Source organism: Pseudophryne corroboree, chromosome 8, assembly GCF_028390025.1.
Source record: "Pseudophryne corroboree isolate aPseCor3 chromosome 8, aPseCor3.hap2, whole genome shotgun sequence".
In the NCBI taxonomy this organism is placed as follows: domain Eukaryota; kingdom Metazoa; phylum Chordata; class Amphibia; order Anura; family Myobatrachidae; genus Pseudophryne; species Pseudophryne corroboree.
In genome coordinates, this window is record NC_086451.1 from 89240737 (window position 1) to 89263847 (window position 23111).

At 46.1% G+C, this 23111-nt stretch overlaps 1 pseudogene; it reads right to left on the reverse strand.

Moving 5' to 3' along the window:
• Positions 1 to 1618: 1618 nt before the first annotated feature.
• The window catches only part of LOC134948011 (anoctamin-5-like), a 42462-nt pseudogene continuing 20969 nt past the window's right edge, over positions 1619 to 23111 (reverse strand).

The following is a 23111-nucleotide window of genomic DNA, read 5'->3' on the forward strand; positions in this document are numbered from 1 at the left end:
ATTCTGAAAACAGCTTTGTTGTCACTAGTAAGTGCAGAATATGCTGAAGCTCAGCGTATATCATTTCCTAGAAATCCTGCGTTTGCCCCTGATGGTGTGTAACCGTCACATGTATTTTGGGGAGTAACCTGCGCCCTAACCTGGGAATGCCTCACTGAGTACTCTGCACCTGCTGATATATTATATTCTGCAGCACAAAGCTGATTTATGGGCATAAGCGCAATAGAATCAGAATCAGCTTTATTGGCCAGGTGTACTCACGTACACTAGGAATTCTTTGTGGTACAATGCATCGCCAAGCAGCAACATGAAGGGGGAGTACATAGCATAAGAAGGGGGAAGAACATAGCATACATTACACACATCACACGTATGAGTTGATACTGCACATTGCAACTGTACAATAGACTCAACATATTAGACATATTATACATGTAAGACTAAACACAAAGGCTGCTTGGCAGAGCAGCACCGAGGCAGCCATCCGCGGCGCCAACTAGAACTCAAACAATGCACATAATACAGAAGATTTAAGTATTACATCAAAAGATAAACCACACAGACAATAAAGACAGAAAGCATAATGCAGGGTTGGTGTAAGCATTTCTGGTAATAACCTCCAGGGGTTGTGTATTCCACCCTCACAGGGTACCAGGTGCGGCAGCCATCTTAGGCGCACTGCGTAGGATTACCCAGGGTGGAATAGTCCACCCCTAGAAGAGAACACAAAACGGGGAGATTGCAGAGTCCTTAGGTTCAGAGTAGGGTTCCAATAAAACCATCAGGTCCATGTATTTTTCATCCCATCCACAAGTTTACCAGATAAGGCTGCCATGTTGGGCGCACTAGGAAGGTTACACAGTGGGAGATGAGCCATACAAGGGCCAAATGCATTTATGGGAAAACTGACACGTGTGTAGGAGTATGCTATACCCTGCATGGAAAGATCCAAATGAAGCACACCCTGCCCATGGAGGAACCATCCGAGGCAGCCATGTGAGGCGCACTGTGTAGGTTACTGCTGGCAGGGTGTGCAACCAATGGAGGTACACATTACAGGAATAGCACACAGTGGGGGGAAAGTACCCTGTAAGAAGAAAGAAGAGAAAGACACATTTGCAGGAAAACATTAATTTGTGAAAATGATAAATGTCCTGGTCTCAAGAGAGCAGTGCGGGTGGGTGTGAGAGTGTGGGGAGCAGTGCAAGTGGGTGTGAGAGTGTGGGGAGCACACTAATGTCCAATGGAACTGACCCAGCAAAATCTGGTCCTGATGCGCACGCCCCTCAGTTCCCTGCTCAGCTTGAGGGGTAGTCTTGGGGGCAGTCATGATGTTCTTGGACAGAGAAGTAGTAGGCATTGGTCCTGGTGTTCTCAAGGCAGAGGTGAGGAGAGGCCACATGATGGTCCTGAGTTGCAGTGTTTGGGGAAATTGTTTTATTCGAGATTTTAGCGTAGTCCAAATCCAGTTCAAACTCCGGTTCTAACTCCATTCTTAAAACACATTCTTAACAAATGCATTCTTCACAATTGCAAGCAGGCCAAGTCCTGACTGCAGGCCTTGATAATATTGCTCTTAAATGCTCCAACTATATCAGCTCGCAAAGGGGGAGTTATGCAATCAGAAGTTCAGCTAATTAACAGAGGTTATTTTGCATTGAAGAAGGGTCACAGACATTTGCAGACAAACTTCCTTGGAGTGTGAAAAGTGTAGCCAGAGAGAGATGAGAGACTCAGATATAGATGGTGTTTTTACCTCCATAATTATTATAAATGCCATTTTTGCAGCCAGTATATGCCAGAACTGCATGGTGTGTAAGTATCTCTTCTCGTAGTCGGGAGGATAATGATAGTATCTGTACCTGCAAAATGTAACATTCATTATATTCTCCAGCGGCATGCTGATGTTATTGAAATCATTGATGTCAAACACGGACAGACTGCTGCTGATATAACCCGAATCACCGCTTTCCTAGTAGGCGTAATAGTACACCAGGCGGGGGATCATGTCGGAAGTAAAGGCGACAATAAAAGCATTCGTCACCACGGACAGAATGGCCACTGCGTTCAGGATCTCCTGCCACACCCCGATGCTGTGGGCTTTGGCCGCAAACGGGCGCCTGAACTGCGTGGTCAGTTTCCAGGAGTCAACGCTGATTTCCAGGATGTTGTTGAGCAGAGCGAGAAGCGGCGCCAGTGGGAAAGATGCCACGAACAACATGATGAACCCAAACTGAATTACTATTTCAAGTTATTCATAGAAGAGGCCCAGAGGACCAAACACCTGCAGCTCGTAGTCCTGCTCCCAGCGGCTGTATAAATTCTCTGGGCTGTGAGTGGTTTTCCGTCTCCTCCACCAGTTCATCATCCACGGAACAAGGGCCTCTTGAATATTCAACCAGATCTGCTTTCCAGCCATGACGATAGTGAGCTGAGTGGTGAGTTCTATCAGACAGCCGGCCGGATCGCACTACTCATTGCGCCAGCGGCTGAACATATAGGTGTATTCTCCGGGGAAACCCACAAACTTGCCCATGAAGAACGCCACGTAGAAACAAGACGAATAGTAATTGACGAACTGGAAGAGGAACATTTTCATGGTGAGGCGGTTCTCGTACTCCAGGTGCGTCCTCGGGATTTCCATGTCGGTAATCCAGATCGCCACGCGTTCATACAGGAAGTTCAGGATCATGATCATGATAAAGTTCAGACAGGACGCGGTCACTGAGGTGGCCAGCTGCGGGGTCAGCAATCCGCTGATGGGTTCCAGCGTGTCGTTGTTCTCCATGACGCTGGCGAACGCAGCATAGACGGCCAGCCGATACACTATAACCGCGATCATGCTGGCTATGATCAGGGTGATCCAGAAGAGCAGCATGGTTCCAGAGAAGCAGAACCGTGCTACCTTGCTAGTTACGGGCAGGTAAGGCTCCAGCTCCTGAGTGACTGGATTTTTTTTCTTCTGAGTACATTTGGCTTCATATTCCGGTCTTAGCTGAAGTTGTTGCTGTTCTTCATCAAAATCCACGTGTTCTCATCATGGATGAGGAACAGCTCCTGTCACTGCTTGCTGAATGGGGCGGTGAAATAGTCTTTCTCCGGGTTCATGACTTTGTCCGGCAGTCTGAAGAGCTTTAACACGTAATTCAAAGGGTTACCAGCTTTGTCGTCCAGGTCATTCTCCTTAATGGGCACCTTAATGTTCAGCACCTCCGCGTAGGTGGAGAGGACCTCCCAGGGTGCGTGGATTTTAACAAAATAGATTTTTCCATTTTCAGATTCCTTCTTGTCTTCAGTCTCTAGCTCCAGCCTTAGGCAATACTAGGCAAATGATGCCCCAAACTCACCCAGTTGCTGCCAGCAGATGTAACTTACTCCCCTCACACACACAGATGCCGTCCCTGTCCCCACTGATCCCTATTACTAACTGTCAAAGTCAGAAAAATATCTCTATGCACACTGCCATATTTGCACCTCATACAGGTCCGTGCTGCGCATGCGTACGCTCTCCCGTGTGTGCGCATACTCACAGTCGCGGGCACCCGCAGGCGCACGGTATGCGCATTTACGGTAGAGTTTGTGATCGTAGCGTGCGACTCAATCGTTACATATTTTCACTATATAATGTATTTTGTAGATAATGGTCCCTTTGATAGATTCTGAAAGTTTAGTTAATATAGCATGTTCCTGGACAGAGAGATCCCTCTTTGTATTGTACGAAGGGTCCCACAGGGGTCATACAGTGGTGTTTAGTACCCATCGGAAGAGTATTTAATCAGCAATATTCCGGTGTTGGTTTGGAGCGAATTAATCGCTCATGCGAATAGTTATGGACATAAGAAGTTTATGTCCATTTACTATTATTTGTTCTTATTTAGTCATGCGGCGGGAAACCCAGTATCCCACCCACCTGAACAGTTGGAAGTAGCCACAGCCCACCTGTATGAATCAACCTATGACCTTTTGTTATAATGCAAAGCCGAATTCCTGTGTCCAATGAACAATGGGATTGTAGGGACCATTGAATTGTATTGTGTGTGGGGCATAAATAGACAAGCCGACCATATCCAGTTCACTCTCTTCAACGGTTCTCATTGCTGATAATCGGGAGCTGGATATCGAGGCGCATGCGATCGTTTCCCCTTGTGCGTAAGTGTTTCTCCGCAATCATATTGATCTTCTTGTTATTGTGAGCCATTTCTTTCTCTCTCTCTCTCTTCTCCTCTTTCTCTCTTATTTTCCCTTAAACGTAATTGTATTGTATTGTATTTTCTGTGTAGTTATCTGGTTAGGTAGTCTATGTTATATTGTAGTGTATGACTTGTATTGTGTTAAATTCTTTTGCAAGTATATCATTCATAATATATATATTAGGCGTTGGACCCTGAGCACGGTATCTGTGTATTTCTTATAGTGTTAAGTATTCTCAGAGCGTCGGTGACGCTCGAACAGCTTTAAAGGTAATAAGGTTATACTGTGTTGCATTTACACTCTATCGTTACAATAAGGTTTTACTGCACAATACACTGTTTATGGTTTAGATACAAAGGTTTAACATTGTGAGCGTCTGCGCCGCTGGTGATCTCCTCGTGGTCCCTAGCGTCCGCTACGCTATAGCGAATCATTACGTTAGTCGTCAGCCAATAGCGTGCCTGCCTGTGATCTCTTGGCCGTGAGCGAACGTGACGCTTGAGCGTCTCGACTACGGCTAAGCGATTGTTACGCAACTAGCGTACCCTTACGGTACTCCATACGTAAATAGCGTACATTGTTCTTAGACCTCATAAAGGGTTTTATATAAGATAAATATTTAGCTTTATCAATTGGCGGCTCGTCCGTCCTTCACATATCTGCACTAGGTAGATACAGCAGACATTATCCATCAGCAAAGGGCGGGAGGTTATATTCCTCGTAGTGCTGTCTGGATAAGCGTCTGCTTCGCTTAAGTAAAGAGTGCTGAAGGAATCCGGGAACCGGAGGTAAGAACAAAAACACGTGTCTTTTAAAACTGTTTATTCTTCTGTCTTGTGTACGCACACACGCATATCTGCATTTCTTTTCATTTGTGTATTTTCGTATATCACTCTCCTGTTTGCCAGTTTTATAGTTGATAAACGTGCTAAAAGAGATTTGCCGCTATTTCAGAGTTTAAGAGTAAAGGTAATATAGTTAAAGTATAGACAAACGCACAGCTTTGCCTGGGAGACAAGGCGAAGTCAGTGTGGAGCGCGGTAGATGATAAAGGATCATCTGCATTGATAAACGTATAAATTGTGTTACGTTGGACATTTGCTTTGCGTCCACGTGTCTCTAACAAAGGGAGACTCGCGTACGCAACCCAAAGGCCGACGCACGCAGCGTATATTACGCAACGGAGCGTCCGTGTACGCCCACGTAACTCAAATCACACAAGTGTTGTTTTTACAGGCGATAAGTAGCGCAACGCGATAAATAACGCAACAGGCGATAAATAGCGAAAAAAAAAAAAAATTTCAAAATTTCAATTAATAGATCCTTCTCCTAACTTGTAACACATCTGGTCTAAAGAGAAATTTCTGCGCAGAAATAGAAATAGAAACAAAAGTGTACATGTGGTGAGTGAGTGTTTTCATACTTTTATACAATTTTGAGGTTGAACCAAAAGAAATCATCGAGTTCTCGTGAGGTACATACGTGTAAGTGACATGCACGGTGGCTAGGGAGGCATCCTTGGTTAAACATAATATATGAGCATTAGAGTATAGCGGACCAGGAGGTCATACGGTAACAGACCAGGAGGTCATACTGCAACAGACCAGGAGGTCATAACAGACCAGGGGGTCATAGCAGACCAGCAGGTTCAGGTACAGTAGACAAGGAAGTCCGCTATACAGTCCACAGGCACAACACCGAAAAGGGTTGGTGCAACACCCATATAGGCCATACAAGCTCTTGCTGAAGGAATTCGCAGCCGCAATTTTCGATTCCATTGGTCGCTCCGTACATAAGATTAGTTGCTTATGTACTGAACGATTGTACCGCACGTAATTGTGTGCATTAGTAAACCTGACCAGTACCATTTACGTACCCAAGGTCATAAACGCTATTTGTACATTCTGACGTGATTTGTGTAATTTTTTATTTTTACAAAGGGAAGTTCGCTGGTCACTCAGGAATTATCCAACAACCTCACCTTTACTGGAAAGAGTAAGTGTTCTGCGGATATCCCTCGCATGTTCCAGTAAACAAAGGTTAATAGGTGCCCTGGGTCGAGTACGCCAGCACCATATCGGTGTGATCAGGTCGTATTGGTCGGCGTGGGCAGAGTGAGTAAGGTGCTCGGTAAACCTTACCGTCAACCTATCGTGAATTTCTTGTTTTTTTGTAAGGGTCCGTAACACCTGCAAATTATGGGGGCCAGTTGTTCAGGAAGGGGGCGATCAACCTCGGTTCGGGTTGATTCCATAAACCGACCAGTCGGGTCGGCAAGATACGTAATGTGTGAAAAGTACGGGAGTCACACAGAAGCTTTATGTGATGAATGGGAGAGAATGACAGTACATGACGGGGAGAAATTCCCAAGAGTAGGTAGCTTCAGCTCAGAAGTGTTAGCGAATTTAAGGAGAAGGATATGTCTCATTAAATCAGCAAAGAGACGAATCAAGCATTATGATCATTTGCAGTTGTGGCAACAGGAAGGTGACATACAGAGAGGATTGGCTCAGGCGGCGGGATCTGGCTCTATCAGGAAACTGATCGCCACGGCCCCACCGCCACCATATATATCGGGAGAAAAATTGGTTGCGGAGAATGACGCACTAAGGTGTAACAAACAAACACTTAGCAACTGTGTAAATGTTAAAGATAATGTTAACCAATTAACCAATGCAAGTATTAACCCGTGCAAGTTGTATCCTGTTTTGAACTTTCCCCAAGAGTGTGATCAAGAAGATGAATCGACAACAATATCAGCTCTCTCTCTCGCAGCCACCATAGCAGAGACAACAGTAGGAACAGCTCAACCCCCGAGATTAGTAACAAAGGCCCCTAGCGGAGGGATAGGTGAGGTCGTATCAACGGGTAAGTACGGCACCATACACTATGCTGAAACTATTTCACCACAGGCTGTAGAATCTACACCAAATGATGTTGTTAGAATTACTCCTGTTAGGGTAATAGCAGTGCCAAATGGGAAAACGGACATCTCAGGAGCCACTCCCATTAGGAACATAGCCATGTACAGCCCATTTTCCCGAATGGAATTAAGGACCATAGTGTCTGAATTCCCTGACCCTAGAAAAGACTTAGTTGCCAGCCAAAAATACATCAGAGACCTAGGTAACACTGTAGAGCCCAACAATAAAGACTGGCAGATATTGCTGAGAGCATGTTTACCCTCCAATGTCGATGCAGCTCAATTTTTAGCTGACTGTGGATTAGATCAGGATGTACCTCTTACAGATGTGTACAACAAAGATAATGTAAAAAGAATAAGCTTACAGTTAAAGGAATATTTCCCAGCGGTAGTTAAATGGAACAAGATATTCTCCATTAAACAAAAGGAGTCAGAAACAGCTACAGAGTATTTTCACAGAGCATTATTAAGAGATGGCAAAATACACAGGCATAGAGGACATTAAAACAAACATAAACCATCGAGAAGTAGCAGTATCGGTACTGATGGATGGTTTAAAAGAGTCATTGAAGACTAGGGTACAGACCACACAACCATGTTGGCGAGGTCTGTCTGTGGCTACTTTGAGAGAGGCTGCTATTGATCACGACCGGAACATCACCAAACACAGGGAATCGCAAGGTGATAAGTTAATGGCAGTAAGTATACAGGCCCTGACCACAAAACAGCCTGTGTTTATATCACCGAACCCTGTGGGTAAGTCAAATGTGGTAACATGTTATTCTTGTCACAAACAGGGACACTTTGCACGAGACTGTAGATCGAGAAATATACACAAATCTTATCAACCCCCTAGACAACGACACGACACACGACATTGGGACCAGGGTCCACAGAAACGGAGTTATGAGCCACATACAGGGGAAACAAAAAGATACCCCCCGAACAGAGACTGGCACGCCTCTGATAGTTCCCAGCTAACTCCCGCACAAGTAGTTGCTGCCAGCGGGATTCAGGGAGGTCACCATACCCGATAGGGGTGTGGCCACACCTGTAATCTGCAGCCAGTAAAATTGATTGCAAGCCTTGGAAATGAACCCGAAATTGCAATTAATGTAGCTGGTAAATCATTAAACTTTCTTGTAGATACGGGGGCGGCCAAATCAGTGATAAATTCGACAGTGGGCATGAGAACCACTGGTAGGACAATTCCAGCCATGGGAGTAACAGGAGTAGTCCAGCATTACCCTGTTAGCAAACCAGCCGAGATTACAATAGGGCCTTTACATACCAAGCATTCCTTTTTGCTGGCTGCATCGGCACCGACCAATCTCCTGGGTAGAGACTTACTGTGTAAAATGGGGTGCGTCATTTATTGTACTCCTGAAGGTGTATTCTTGGACATACCTGAGAATCACGCTCAGGAAGTGCGAGACATGTTAGACTCCCCATCAAAATTAATGTCACATACCATTATGACAAATAGAACTCCATCCCAAGTAGAAGAAATGACATCTCAGATACCAGAGTCACTTTGGACTAAAGACGGACAGGACACTGGATTAATGGCAAACGTAGCTCCGGTAGTTGTACAAGTAAAAGATGGTAGGATAGCTCCAAAAATCCCACAGTACCCTCTGAAGCCAGAGGTGGAGTTAGGAGTTTACCCAGTAATAGAGCGCTTGCTACAACAGGGCATTCTGGTAAGAACGTCCAGCACTGCTAATAGTCCCATCTTCCCTGTGAAAAAGAGTGGGGGGAGGGGTTACAGGCTAGTGCAGGATCTAAGGGGGATTAACAAAATAGTTGAGAGTCAGTTCCCCGTAGTGCCAAATCCAGCTGTCATCCTTATGCAAATCCCTCCCACTGCGAAATTTTTCACTGTTATTGACCTCTGCTCCGCTTTCTTTTCGGTACCTCTGCACCCTGACAGCCAATATTTGTTCGCATTTACATACAGAGGAGTCCAATACACATGGACTCGATTACCACAAGGTTTCATAGACAGTCCAAGTATATTTTCCCAGGCTTTGCATGATTGTTTACAGTCTTTCCAACCAGAGAGTGGATCAGTATTGATACAGTATGTGGATGATTTACTGCTGTGTTCAGATTCATTGGAAGCATCCCTGAAGGATACGAAACAGCTCCTGTTTCATCTTTCAGACACAGGACACAAGGTTTCCAAAGACAAGTTGCAATTATGCCAAACTAAGGTAAAATATTTGGGACACTGTCTAACACAAGGACTGAGACACCTGACCGCTGATAGAATTCAGGCAATTAGAGACATGACTCTGCCACAAACCCAGCAACAGATCAGAACATTTTTAGGAATGTGTGGGTATTGCCGTAATTGGATTCCAGGATTTTCCATTCTAGCGTTACCTTTGCAGGAGATGGTCTCCTCAAACAAACCTGATCGGATTTCGCATACAGACGAGTCTGAGACAGCATTTGAGAGACTTAAACAGTGCCTAACGCAGGCACCAGCATTAGGTATGCCAGACTATGGGAAACCCTTTGAGCTATACGGAACAGAAAGTGCTGGTTGCGCGGCAGGCGTACTAACCCAAAAGCACGGTGATGCCAGCAGGCCAGTAGCATACTACAGCGCTCAGCTAGACACGGTAGCGCGATCCCTCCCCACATGCTTGCGAAGCGTTGCAGCGATAGCATTGCTAGTAACGAAATGCGAAGATGTAGTGCTAGGTCACAACCTCACAATTCATACGCCACATGCAGTGTCAGCCTTGTTAAATTCTGCCCAAACCAGGCACGTCTCATCAGCGCGGTTTACAATATGGGAATTGGCACTAATGGCCCCCGTAAACATCACCATAAGGAGATGCAGTGCATTAAATCCTGCAACATATCTCCCAGGTGTGCCTGGACAGGCACAAAGGGTGGAGGATGAGAGTGGTGGGGAAGGAGGATTTAATACAAAGGAGGACACTCATGATTGTATGGAATATTTGACCCAAAATTTTACCGCAAGGCCTGACATCAGTGACAACCCACTGGAAGATGTAGAACTTACGTTCTACACGGACGGTAGTTGTCACAGACAGTCAGACTCGGGAGACTTGTGTACTGGATACGCAGTCGTAGATGACCAAGGCACCATAGAAGCGGAACCGCTAGGCCCACCTCACTCAGCCCAGGTTGCTGAACTGGTCGCCCTAACCAGAGCATGCGAATTGGCTAAGGGTAAGTCAGCCAATATCTACACCGATTCTAGATACGCATTCGGGGTAGTCCATGATTTCGGAGCCCTATGGCGCCTCAGAAATTTCATGACGGCAGCTGGTACACCGGTAGCGCATGCAGCTCACATAAAAAGACTTCTAACAGCGATACAGGAACCCGACAGAGTGGCTGTTATCAAGTGTAAAGCACACACATATAGCCAAGACCCAGTATCACTTGGTAACAGCCGAGCAGACGAAGCTGCTAAGTTAGCAGCTGCTACCCCCAGACATACAGACACCACACAACTGATGGTATTTAATACCATCAACACACAGAAGTTGTGTGAAATGCAAAATTTGTGTTCCACACAGGAAAAGGCAGTCTGGAAGGCAAAGGGATATGGCCAGGAGTCCTCAGGACTCTGGACGGATGGACATGGTAAACCAGTGGCCCCCAGAGCATACCTTCCATGTTTAGCTGAGGCAGCTCACGGGCTGACTCATCTGGGCAAGGAAGGGATGTGCAAGTTGGTAAGAGCATATTGGTGCGCCCCAGGATTTTCATCTCATGCGAGTAAAAGAGCAATGTCATGCCTTACCTGTTTGAGAAAGAACATCGGAAAGGCAATACCAACAGAACCATCTCATATCCCACCTGCAGGTGGTCCTTTCCAGGTAATACAGATTGACTTCATACAATTACCCCCTTGTCGGAATTTGAAATATGTACTTGTTTGTATAGATGTTTTCTCAAATTGGGTCGAAGCATTTCCTGCGGCCACAAATACCGCTATGTTTACTGCTAAGAAAATTGTGCAGGAATTTGTATGTAGATATGGTATCCCTAGAATAATCGAAAGTGATAGGGGTACCCATTTTACAGGTGATGTCTTTCAAGGAATGTGTAAGTTGATGGGAATTGATAGCAAGCTGCACACTCCATACCGTCCACAGGCGAGTGCGAAAGTGGAAAGTGAACAGCACTATTAAAAATAAACTGAGCAAAGTTATGGCAGAGACAGGATTGACATGGCCAGAAGCTTTACCCATTGTACTGTACAGCATCAGAACCACTCCCAGGTCCCCTCTTAATCTGTCTCCTTTTGAAATCTTGTTTGGTCGACAACCGCATGTTATGATTAACCCTCAGGAAGATTTGAAGTGTAACAATGAAGTGACTGTAAAATACTTGATTAACATGAGTAAACAGTTAAGGAATCAAAATGATAATCTGAAGTTGGTGATTCCTGATTTACCAGATAGTAATTGTCATGACATTGAACCTGGGGATTATGTAATGATACGGAATTTTCTACGCTCAGGTTGCCTTATTGACAGATGGGAAGGACCATACCAGGTCTTATTGACTAGCACTACAGCATTGAAGGTTGCTGAGAGAGAGACTTGGGTTCATTCGTCCCACTGTAAGAAGGTCGCTGATCCAGAGAGGTCCCGTGATAAGGAACAGACGGTAGCGGTTGTATCACTGGAGTGTCTGTTCCAGGAGGACTAAGGCGGCACCTGAGCATTGAAGATTACAAGACCGAAAGCAGTTGTCGATCCCCTGTTCCCTTTTATTGTTTTTCTCCAACTTCCCACCCCATCTCCCTCAATTATTTTTTCCCCCTTCTCATTCTTTTTCGTTTCCTCCTATAAGATGGACTTGCCCCAAGAGACTGTGATCCGGATTTTCCTGTTGACCATGATGTTGACCAGAGCAGTCTGTTCCGGCGAGAGTACCATGGAGGTCGAGAGAGGTTCTGGAATGGGTTCTGATGATAAAGATGGAGGCGTAGTTTTCCAAGAACAACTTAACCAACAAGTAAAGGCGAGTATCAGAAAACGATCCGATAGCATTGACCATAGAAGGAATTGTGAAGGATTGTTAGCTGAAGAAAACTGTATCTGTAGGCTCTGTAACAACGTAATTGAGGATGGGTGCATTAAGAAATGCCAATCCAGTTTTAATATCCATATGGACCGGCATCCATTGAGTGACTATCACTCCTTAGTGGGTAGTGTGTTAAATAAAACAGATTGTTGGGTATGCTCTCAAGTACCTCAAGGTCATAGCAAATCAGGGCTAGTACCATTTCCTTTAACGTTAGGGGAGGTACTTGAGCTAAGTGGTGGGAGACCGGTGGACAGGAGGTTTAATATCTCCATCCCTCCTAGTTTGAAGCTCCACCAATACCATGTGGATAGGTCCCTATTATGTTTTAACATCTCCAATCCCCGAAAGCCGGGAAATTGGGAAGTGTCATGGAGTAACCAAACCATGACCTTTTCGCATAGAGCAGATAGAATGCCTACAGATACAGAGCTTATACGCCACATAGCCAGTAGAGGAAAATCTTTTCGGTATAGGTATACCTTAGGAAATAGGATTACGAGAGTTGGAGAGGTATCACCAGGATACTGTGCACATATCGTACAACCTGATACGTGTACTAAGCAGATGGAAGAATTAGGGTTAGGAGATTTCACATGGAAGGTGTGTAATATGGTTATGTCCTACTCCGTCCCATATGTTCTCCCCGATGATGCATATTTCATATGCGGGAGAAAGGCGTATAAGTGGCTTGCCCCAAACTCTGAAGGATTGTGTTATATTGGAAAAGTACTGCCTGAAGTAATGACTGTATCACATGACAAAATGAAAGACATACACCGTGGTGCCCAAGCTCCTTATACTCACACCCATTACGAGCACGTTGTTAAAAGGCAACTGACAGAGAGAACAGAGCATTTGGCCTCTGACATGATCCATGAATCCACCGGGATTCAGGTTCTACTCGCGTTAGACTTCACTCGCACCGCTCGAGGAGTGATGAACTATAGATACATTTCTGCGCTTGCAAATTTGTTAGATAATATCACTGAAATGTATGATGACACGTTTAGGTATACTGGAAGAGAACTTCAAGCTTATAAAACAGAACTAGTACAGCATAGAATGGTTCTCAATTACCTCACAGCAGTGACAGGCGGATATTGTGTCACACTGGCAACACAATACGGCGTGAAATGTTGCACATATATTACGAATAGCACCGAGGACCCGGTCGAGGTCATAGATCAAAAGATGGACGATATTCTCCAACTGAAGTGGGAATTTCGCAGGAGACACAATCTCACTCTTGCTGCTGTAGGTAATGAGCTGACTGGTTGGGTGTCATGGTTGAACCCGCGAAATTGGTTTTCTGGTTTAGGAGAATGGGCTCAAGGAGTCATAATGGATGTTGGGAAGTTCCTCCTATGTATCTTAGGTGTTGTCATATCAATTGGTTTGATATTTAGATGCGGTCAGGCATTAATGAAGTGCAAACGTCGTACCAGGGTAATGATTTTGAGGAGTGAGGAAACTGTAATCCCAATGGACTTGATTTATGACCCAACGGTAGAAACAATGATGTAATGAAAATGCGATTATACGGTCCGTTTCTTTCACCTGTTTTTCCGTTTTCCTCCAAGGTAAAAAGACCCACTTGGACGAGGAATTTGATGAGCCGATATGCAGACAACAGATAGATTAAAGAAGAAGTTTTGACAACCTTATACACAGATTTTTGATGAACAATGCCATGGGTCCCCAGTTTCCCTAGAAATTTTAAAATTACGCTAGCCCAACACTTTTGTAAATCTATGGACATTGACAAAGCTTTTTGCTCGCACCTAATGGGCAAAAGCGCAAAGAAGACTACAACCAACAGACACCGAACAAGACTTCAACCAACAAATGTACATTAACCTGACATAGAATACCACTGCATTTACCATAAGTGTTCTTTATCTTCATTTCTACAACCCTCAGGTAATGACACACATAGTCGATAGGGAATACAGGCACAGATATCAGCAATCACATATCTCCCCCATTCATGTATCATCAACTAAAATGTGCTCCCCCATTTTGTTGCAACCACAGCCGAAAAGAGCTCGGTAGAGTTTGACAGCCCATCCACAGACCCTTAATACGGGATAAGAAGGAATTCAAATGTATACTTCGCAATACCTCGAAGCTTGATGTACAACACGTACAGCACGATGATACATGACCCCCCCAAACATGGATTCATACACACATGCTTCTGCTATCTCACTAGGTCATACCCTCTTCACACCTACTCCTCTCTCCTCCCTTACCCAACCATGGAAATGTATTAACCCCTGACATATATTTTTCTCTTTTTGAAATGTTTTAGAAGGTGGCAGTTATTATTGACTGCCAAAGGGTGGACTGTCAAAGTCAGAAAAATATCTCTATGCACACTGCCATATTTGCACCTCATACAGGTCCGTGCTGCGCATGCGTACGCTCTCCCGTATGTGCGCATACTCACAGTCGCGGGCACCCGCAGGCGCACGGTATGCGCATTTACGGTAGAGTTTATGTGATCGTAGCGTGCGACTCAATCGTTACATATTTTCACTATATAATGTATTTTGTAGATAATGGTCCCTTTGATAGATTCTGAAAGTTTAGTTAATATAGCATGTTCCTGGACAGAGAGATCCCTCTTTGTATTGTACGAAGGGTCCCACAGGGGTCATACAGTGGTGTTTAGTACCCATCGGAAGAGTATTTAATCAGCAATATTCCGGTGTTGGTTTGGAGCGAATTAATCGCTCATGCGAATAGTTATGGACATAAGAAGTTTATGTCCATTTACTATTATTTGTTCTTATTTAGTCATGCGGCGGGAAACCCAGTATCCCACCCACCTGAACAGTTGGAAGTAGCCACAGCCCACCTGTATGAATCAACCTATGACCTTTTGTTATAATGCGAAGCTGAATTCCTGTGTCCAATGAACAATGGGATTGTAGGGACCATTGAATTGTATTGTGTGTGGGGCATAAATAGACAAGCCGACCATATCCAGTTCACTCTCTTCAACGGTTCTCATTGCTGATAATCGGGAGCTGGATATCGAGGCGCATGCGATCGTTTCCCCTTGTGCGTAAGTGTTTCTCCGCAATCATATTGATCTTCTTGTTATTGTGAGCCATTTCTTTCTCTCTCTCTCTTCTCCTCTTTCTCTCTTATTTTCCCTTAAACGTAATTGTATTGTATTGTATTTTCTGTGTAGTTATCTGGTTAGGTAGTCTATGTTATATTGTAGTGTATGACTTGTATTGTGTTAAATTCTTTTGCAAGTATATCATTCATAATATATATATTAGGCGTTGGACCCTGAGCACGGTATCTGTGTATTTCTTATAGTGTTAAGTATTCTCAGAGCGTCGGTGACGCTCGAACAGCTTTAAAGGTAATAAGGTTATACTGTGTTGCATTTACACTCTATCGTTACAATAAGGTTTTACTGCACTATACACTGTTTATGGTTTAGATACAAAGGTTTAACATTGTGAGCGTCTGCGCCGCTGGTGATCTCCTCGTGGTCCCTAGCGTCCGCTACGCTATAGCGAATCATTATGTTAGTCAGCAGCCAATAGCGTGCCTGCCTGTGATCTCTTGGCCGTGAGCGAACGTGACGCTTGAGCGTCTCGACTACGGCTAAGCGATTGTTACGCAACTAGCGTACCCTTACGGTACTCCATACGTAAATAGCGTACATTGTTCTTAGACCTCATAAAGGGTTTTATATAAGATAAATATTTAGCTTTATCACTAACACATAGCACATATATGTCTGACTTTCATCACTGTTAGTTATCTGTGTCTATAGGAACATAAGGGTCGTCTGTCCCCTGGACACCGGCATAGTCAGCGGACCCAGCCTGGAGGGACGACAGCTAGGGGAAAAGAGACATTGTCACCGTGTGCCCACTCCTTCCACGACGGGGGAAAGTTGGCACACCGGGGTGGCCGCGACGTTCACCGGTTAGGTGAATGTCATCATTGGCCCGCGGGCCTCAGCCACCCAAACGTCACCTACTCGGCACTTGCGCACCTAGGTGAAAGCGAGCCCGCTAGGCCTAGCCGGGTTTCGCCAACCGACGCTCAATGCGAACCAAGACACACACACACAGAGTATACTCACACTGGAACTCTTGTCAGCTTGCCTGCCGTGAGTCGCTGTTCCTTGAAAGAGAATGACAGCAGCCTCCCTACAAACGAATAAACGGCAAACAACGGAACTGAGCCAATTTACTTTAAATTTTAAACAGTACAACCTGGTTAGCTACTTTAACTCCAGCAAACAGTACAAGCAAATACAGGGTGACAGAATGACAATAGCACGAAATGTGAATTACCTCTCTGGTCCGGTCTGGTGAAGATTCAGCTGCTTCGCGCCTGGAGGATAAGTGCAGGTGCAACCCAATCCCCTCTCTGGGGGGGCGCCGCACACTCTAGAGTCACGGAAATGATCGTGGGAGGCCGGACAGTCTCTCCATAGTTCCTCCAGACCCCAAAGTGGTGACGATGTGCCAACCCCGGACTAGAGCTCCCTACAGTAGAGATCACAACCCAATCCTATCCTTACCGTGGCCAAATGTCAATATTACCCCTCGGGCCTAATACCCGCCTCCCTAGGGCCGCAGGCCTAGCGCCTGCCCTTCAGGTGAGAGGTAGCCTTGGCCTAATGCCAAGGCTACTTGTACCAGTTGTGGCCTCCTTACTCCTAACTGTGCCACAGGCCTAGTGCCTGACTGCAGCCTCAGGCCTAGTGCCTGCCTGTCAAGTGGGGTGTAGACTTGGCCTAATACCAAGTCTACTTATGCTGGTTGTGGACGCCTTCCTCCTAACTGCCACAGGCCTAGCACCTGACTGTAGCCTCAGGCCTAGTGCCTGCCTGCCAAATGGAGGTGGGGTGTAGACTTGGCCTAATACCAAGTCTACTTATGTTGGTTGTGAACTCCCTCCTTACTGCGTCACAGGCCTAGTGCCTGCCTACTGGGGGGGAATTAGTAATCCCGGCCTAATGCCAGGATTACTTAATTATGCGGGGTCCCTCTTTTCCTACCTGCTGCTCGGATCTATTGCCCGTCTGTGGCCACAGGCCTACTGCCTGACACCCTGGTGGTCTACGGGGAGTCCACGCTTGGCACGAGGCTGCTTACCCTGGCCGTAGGGAGAGGCTGCAGTGGGTAGCTTCGTCAGCTCTTTTGCTACCCACACACTGCAGCACTCTCCGCCGGACCTCCGCGCTGGATCCCGGGCTCCACCTCCTCTTCTTTCCGCCGCCGCTTCTTCTCCTTCTCCGGCCACCACTTCCTCTTCTTCCCGCCGCCACTTCTTCCGTCATTGCCAGGCCTTCTTCCGCCGTCTTCTTCTCTTCTGGAGCTCTTCACCACTCCGTCTCCGGTGCCCAACTGACTGCTCCCGCTCCGCAGCGTCTGTTAGATGACGCTTGGAGGGGGCGGAGCTATGATGCGACGAGCCCTGATTGGCTTGTCGCGGCCCGTTCTTATTGGCTGACCGGGCGCGAGCCGCGATTGGCTCACGCCCGGTGCCAAATTCAAATGGCCGCGACGCGATTGGAGGGGCTTGAATCCCAGCGGATGCAAGCCCCTCCGTGACGGAAGCGCGCCGCGATGCCACTTCCCGACGCGTACCGCCGCTGCCTGCCTGGGGAAAACGGAGGTAAGAGACCTCCCTCGTCCCCCCAGCCTGGTGCCCGCTCACACCTACACCTGCTATAGGCACAGGTGAGTAGGCTTGTGTAAGTCACACATGTCACCCCAGTACTATTCTCACACAGTATATTTAGTATAACACTCAGTATGTAACTAGCGCTATATAGGGTGTGATATAGACAGTATAGTTGTATGTATGTCATGCTTGTAGAGGTCTGTATGTTGTGTATTATGTACTGTGCGCCCTTATAAATGCTGAGGTATACTTGTGTCTATGGCTCTATTTGGCCAAATAATGGGGGTCATTCCGAGTTGTTCGCTCAGTAAATTTTTTTGCATCGCAGCGATTTTCCGCTTAGTGCGCATGCGCAATGTCCGCACTGCGACTGCGCCAAGTAAATTTGCTATGTAGTTAGGAATTTTACTCACGGTTTTTTCTTCGTTCTGGTGATCGTAATGTGATTGACAGGAAGTGGGTGTTTCTGGGCGGAAACAGGCCGTTTTATGGGTGTGTGCGGAAAAACGCTACCGTTTCTGGAAAAAACGCGGGAGTGTGCTGGAGAAACGGAGGAGTGTCTGGGCGAACGCTGGGTGTGTTTGTGACGTCAAACCAGGAACGATAAGCACTGAACTGATCGCACTGGCAGAGTACGTTTCGAGTTACTCAGAAACTGCACAGAGATGTCTTCTCGCAATATTGCGAATCTTTCGTTCGCAATTTTAAGAAGCTAAGATTCACTCCCAGTAGGCGGCGGCTTAGCGTGAGTTAATCTGCTAAAAGCAGCTTGCGAGCGAACAACTCGGAATGAGGGCCAATATCGTTTATTTGTACTTAGTAACAACTCTTACAATAAGGAAGATGGCGCTTACCTTCAGTTGCCACAATAGGTGCTCCCTGACCAGTCGTAATAATGAGAAATATCCACAAAAATGTCTGTAAGCATGAGAACATCTCTGCATGTCTTTCTCGGCCAAAAACTACCTATCAAAATGCTAACACTCTAACAGTCTGTGACATCACCCTGGCCTCAGCTGCATTGTGATGCGGCTGTGATGTCATAATGACAGGAAGGGGCTGGGGCCTTATTAGGCATTTCACAGTGCAGTGTATAGAGGCACATTATATAACACGGTAGCATAATGTATTACAGTACAGCACAGGAACACAGGGCAGCCTATGATATCACAGTATAGCACAGCAATGCAGGACTGGTTGTGTTCTACTTTCCACTATATATCCTGCTAAGTGCAAACAAGAGTTCTGATAAAAGGGACAGGTCTGCAAGTTATTGTCACTCTATTGGCTGTGCTAATATAGCATATTACTGTCTATTAGTGTGTCAGTAAAATCATATTCTCATACGCTGACAGCAGAGTGCCTGTATTAACCCTTTCTATTATACTGGTAATAACTAATACTCCTGTTGTCTACTGTAGGTAAATAAACTGTAACATTGAATGTTATTCAGGTTTATTAGCAAACCAAAAAAGCCCACTAATGGGTAAAATCATGTTGCACTGTGGGTAGGGCAGATGTAACATGTCCGGAGAGAGTTAGAATTGGGTGGGTTATTATGTTTCTGTGCAGGGTAAATACTGGCTGCTTTATTTTTACACTGCAATGTAGATTTCCGTTTGAACACACCCCACCCAAATCCAACTCTCTCTGCACATGTTACACCTGCCCCACCTGCAGTGCACATGGTTTTGCCCATTAGTGGGCTTTTTCGGTGTGCTAACAACTTTGAATAGAGCCCTTTATCTGTAAATGATATCACTGAGTTACCAGATGTAAATGCAGAAGGCCAGCATTACCGCCAATGAGAAGAAGCAGAAACATGTAGCGGCAATCAGGAATCCTGCAAGAAAGAAACAGGTTCGGTGAATAAGCGTCATGTCATTTACAGCCGTGTTACACATGGATCAATTCCTTATATGAAACAATTCTGAAAACAGCTTTGTTGTCACTAGTAAGTGCAGAATATGCTGAAGCTCAGCGTATATCATTTCCTAGAAATCCTGCGTTTGCCCCTGATGGTGTGTAACCGTCACATGTATTTTGGGGAGTAACCTGCGCCCTAACCTGGGAATGCCTCACTGAGTACTCTGCACCTGCTGATATATTATATTCTGCAGCACAAAGCTGATTTATGGGCATAAGCGCAATAGAATCAGAATCAGCTTTATTGGCCAGGTGTACTCACGTACACTAGGAATTCTTTGTGGTACAATGCATCGCCAAGCAGCAACATGAAGGGGGAGTACATAGCATAAGAAGGGGGAAGAACATAGCATACATTACACACATCACACGTATGAGTTGATACTGCACATTGCAACTGTACAATAGACTCAACATATTAGACATATTATACATGTAAGACTAAACACAAAGGCTGCTTGGCAGAGCAGCACCGAGGCAGCCATCCGCGGCGCCAACTAGAACTCAAACAATGCACATAATACAGAAGATTTAAGTATTACATCAAAAGATAAAATACACAGACAATAAAGACAGAAAGCATAATGCAGGGTTGGTGTAAGCATTTTTGGTAATAACCTCCAGGGGTTGTGTATTCCACCCTCACAGGGTACCAGGTGCGGCAGCCATCTTAGGCGCACTGCGTAGGATTACACAGGGTGGAATAGTCCACCCCTAGAAGAGAACACAAAACGGGGAGATTGCAGAGTCCTTAGGTTCAGAGTAGGGTTCCAATAAAACCATCAGGTCCATGTACTTTTCATCCCATCCACAAGTTTACCAGATAAGGCAGCCATGTTGGGCGCACTAGGAAGGTTACACAGTGGGAGATGAGCCATACAAGGGCCAAATGCATTTATGGGAAAACTGACACGTGTGTAGGAGTATGCTATACCCTGCATGGAAAGATCCAAATGAAGCACACCCTGCCCATGGAGGAACCATCCGAGGCAGCCATGTGAGGCGCACTGTGTAGGTTACTGCTGGCAGGGTGTGCAACCAATGGAGGTACACATTACAGGAATAGCACACAGTGGGGGGAAAGTACCCTGTAAGAAGAAAGAAGAGAAAGACACATTTGCAGGAAAACATTAATTTGTGAAAATGATAAATGTCCTGGTCTCAAGAGAGCAGTGCGGGTGGGTGTGAGAGTGTGGGGAGCAGTGCAGGTGGGTGTGAGAGTGTGGGGAGCACACTATTGTCCAATGGAACTGACCCAGCAAAATCTGGTCCTGATGCGCACGCCCCTCAGTTCCCTGCTCAGCTTGAGGGGTAGTCTTGGGGGCAGTCATGATGTTCTTGGACAGAGAAGTAGTAGGCATTGGTCCTGGTGTTCTCAAGGCAGAGGTGAGGAGAGGCCACATGATGGTCCTGAGTTGCAGTGTTTGGGGAAATTGTTTTATTCGAGATTTTAGCGTAGTCCAAATCCAGTTCAAACTCCGGTTCTAACTCCATTCTTAAAACACATTCTTAACAAATGCATTCTTCACAATTGCAAGCAGCCCAAGTCCTGACTGCAGGCCTTGATAATATTGCTCTTAAATGCTCCAACTAGGGGGGTCATTCCGAGTTGTTCACTCGGTAAATTTTTCGCATCGCATCGATTTTCCGCTTAGTGCGCATGCGCAATATCCGCACTGCGACTGCGCCAAGTAAATTTGCTATGCAGTTAGGAATTTTACTCACGGTTTTTTCTTCTTTCTGGTGATCGTAATGTGATTGACAGGAAGTGGGTGTTTCTGGGCGGAAACAGGCCGTTTTATGGGCGTTGGGTAAAAATGCTACCGTTTCTGGGAAAAACGCGGGAGTGGCTGGAGAAACGGAGGAGTGTCTGGGCGAACGCTGGGTGTTTTTGTGACGTCAAACCAGGAACGACAAGCACTGAATTGATCGCAGATGCCGAGTAAGTCTCGAGCTACTCAGAAACTGCACAGAGATGTATTTTCGCAATAATGCGATTCTTTCGTTCTCAATTTTAAGAAGCTAAGATTCACTCCCAGTAGGCGGCGGATTAGCGTGTGCAAAGCTGCTAAAAGCAGCTTGCGAGCGAACAACTCGGAATGACCCCTATATCAGCTCGCAAAGGGGGAGGTATGCAATCAGAAGTTCAGCTAATTAACAGAGGTTATTTTGCATTGAAGAAGGGTCACAGACATTTGCAGACAAACTTCCTTGGGGTGTGAAAAGTGTGGCCAGAGAGAGATGAGAGACTCAGATATACAAGCATGAAGATGGTGTTTTTACCTCCATAATTATTATAAATGCCATTTTTGCAGCCAGTATATGCCAGAACTGCATGGTGTGTAAGTATCTCTTCTCGTGGTCGGGAGGATAACGATAGTCTCTGTACCTGCAAAATGTAACATTCATTATATTCTCCAGCGGCATGCTGATGTTATTGAAATCATTGATGTCAAACACGGACAGACTGCTGCTGATATAACCCGAATCACCGCTTTCCGCGGATTTCCAGGATGTTGTTGAGCAGAGCGAGAAGCGGCGCCAGTGGGAAAGACGCCACGAACAACATGATGAACCCAAACTGAATTACCATTTCAAGGTATTCATAGAAGAGGCCCAGAGGACCAAACACCTGCAGCTCGTAGTCCTGCTCCCAGCGGCTGTATAAATTCTCTGGGCTGTGAGTGGTTTTCCGTCTCCTCCACCAGTTCATCATCCACGGAACAAGGGCCTCTTGAATATTCCCCCAGATCTGCTTTCCAGCCATGACGATAGTGAGCTGAGTGGTGAGTTCTATCAGACAGCCGGCCGGATCTGTTAGGCGCCGAGGGTCCGCCCGTCAGTGCGGCCCGGCGCCTAGCAACTAGGGACGCCGCAGGCAGACAGCCGCCGGCTTCCTAGCAACGCTAGACGCCGGGCGCACGGAGCCGCTCAGACCCTAGCAACGGGGACGCCACGTTCAGGCCGCGTTCCCCGTTGCTGGGTATTAATTATCAGTGCTTGTGTATTCCGGCCGTGCAGCATGCAGCTGCACGGCATCACTTTATAATTACCCTGTCTGGATCATGATTGGAGGGCTCCCAAATATAAGCACTCCCAGGACTTATCACAGACGCCGGTGATAGCTTCCTGTTGGCTGTGTCAGTTACTGAGAGTTTCCAGTCCTGCTCAACCCGGTTGTTCCTGTCCTCAGTGATCCAGTACTCGGAATTTGTCATCTATTCCTGGAGTCCGACCGAGCACCTTTGACATCCTGTGGTGTTCGTGAGTCGCGGCGTAGCCGTGTGTTGCGGCTTGACCGCTTACTATTTATTATTTG